Source organism: Peromyscus eremicus, chromosome 12, assembly GCF_949786415.1.
Source record: "Peromyscus eremicus chromosome 12, PerEre_H2_v1, whole genome shotgun sequence".
In the NCBI taxonomy this organism is placed as follows: Eukaryota; Metazoa; Chordata; class Mammalia; order Rodentia; family Cricetidae; genus Peromyscus; species Peromyscus eremicus.
The window spans coordinates 74212794-74214957 of NC_081428.1; the positions used below are offsets into that span (position 1 = coordinate 74212794).

Below are 2164 nucleotides of genomic sequence, written 5' to 3' on the forward strand. Positions count from 1 at the left end.
AGCAGTAAGAAGGTACCATTCCGGCAAAATTTATTCAACCATGTCCCACCCCCACCCTCACAGGCCGCCTATTGGAATGGCTGAAGTGGGGCAGACAGCCCAGCCTAATTCAGCTGCCTTGTAGCGTTGTATGCGGCCAGCATGCAACTCTAAGAAGCTACTAACCAGACTAAAGCAAAGCAAGAGACTGAGGTTGTCCTGCGAATGGTTAGTTACTTGTTGTGACCTCTGCTTCAATGACCCTAATAAACAGACTATCCTAGTGCAAGGAAAAGAATACATCATGACAGATTTCACACTAGCAAGACAGTCAGCACAGAAATGTTGCCTGGTGCCATTAAGCAACAACTCAAACCATGGTATGCCCAGAGTTCATGCCTTCATCTACACACAAACTACATAAAAACCTTTGTGTTTATGTGAGCAAAGCACGGTGATGCGGAACATTGAGCTGAGATCTAACACCCATGATGGATGCTTCTACAGGCTGCAGTATAAGAGGGAAGCACGTAACCAATCGGTAAATTAGAGACCGACAGTCTCCACTGGTTTCCACTGTGCCCAGGGCTGGTTGCAGGAGGCACCATTAGGAAGCATCCTCCATGTCCACATCCTCCTGCAGCTGCTGGACCATTTTTTTCTTCCAGCTGCTTTCCTTTGCCTGCAAGAGGAGCCCGGATAAGATGGATGCTCTGCTTGACTTCTTTGATGTCCTGAACCTTCTGTAGCTCTTTGTTTTTCTTCAACCTGTTCATTATAAACTTAGCCTGGCATTTCTGCTTGATCTCTTCAGCCCTCTTCATTGCATCAATGGTTTTACTCCAGAGCTCTTGCTGGTATTTCACAGGTTCATTTCTACGTTTTTCAAATTCAAATGAGTTGTCCACGGTGAGCTCCTTGCCAGCTGCTTTCCGGAAGGCTTTAGTCCACCTGACCTTGCGTGGGTTCCGCTTCTTCTTGAAGTTTTTATGACACGTGGATTTGCAGAATCAGAACACCTTGCAGTCATTGCGGACGAACATCATGCCGTGGCCTGGGTAGATCGGCCCAGAACAGAAGTAACATTTCTCAATCCTCGTGTTGACTCCGCATCCAGTGTCCAGCTTTTTAAGGGTTCCCGTGAACATGCATAGGCAGCCTTACGGAACTACGCCACACATGCCCAAATTGCGTGAACACACCACACATACTTAATCACTTAGTGCACACTGATGACATAGGACACAAGACCCCTTGCTTAGCTCCTGAACTGCTCATGTGCAGTCATGCAGCTGGAGTGGGGGCAAAATCCTAACACCCCCTCCTCACATGGTCCAGCTCAGGGTCATGTTTACTCTGGACTTTCCCAGATGCCCCTGCCTCTGGCTACGCTCTCCCTTTTTTATCTACAGTAAACCGTCTCCCCCACAATACCTAGAAGCACTCATGTCCTTCCCTTTTGTGTTTCTTTTTTTTTAATTCACCTATATTATCCCCTGGGGAAAGAATGTCCCTTTTAAACAAACACCACTTTCCCCTTTGGGTTTCCAGGGGATCCACAATGTCACTTCTTGTCATTTGTCCTCCCGTGGGATGGAGTCTGTGTCACCCAGAAGAGTCACAGTCAAGTGTTCTGGATACTAGGGTGACATCAGATCCATGGTGCATTCTCAAACTTCAGTGCTTTAGAAGAGTTATTTTCGTAGCTCTCTTGAACTCCAATGAAACACCTGAACAGAAGAAGGACAGGGGCCCTTATGCTTTCTCAATATTTGTATAAAAAGAAGCTTCTGTCTGGGCATGGTGACTCAGGTCTGTAATTCCAATTACTTAGGAGGCTGGAAAAGTAGGTCATAAGTTTAAGGCCTTCCTGGGTGACTTAGTGGAATTGTTTCAATAATAATAATAGAAAAAACACTAGAAGTGTAGCTCAGTGATAGAGCATTTACCTAGCATGTGTGAGGCCCTGAGTTCAATACCCAGTAACACACACACACACACACACACACACACACACGCACGCACGCACGCACGCACGCACGCACACTTATGTATACAAAGAAGGAGGAGGTAGGAGCAAAGAAAGAACATCTGCATTTATCCTGTGACCTGCAAAGCAATGTAAAAGAACTCCAAAGAGAAAAACATAAAATTTTGGGGTTTTTTTTATTTATTTTATGTGTGT

The 2164-nt window shown here is 45.7% G+C and overlaps 1 pseudogene; it reads right to left on the reverse strand.

Annotated features, from left to right (window-relative positions):
- Window positions 1-586: 586 nt before the first annotated feature.
- On the reverse strand, window positions 587-1127 carry LOC131922281 (probable ribosome biogenesis protein RLP24; annotated as a pseudogene).
- Window positions 1128-2164: the final 1037 nt, after the last annotated feature.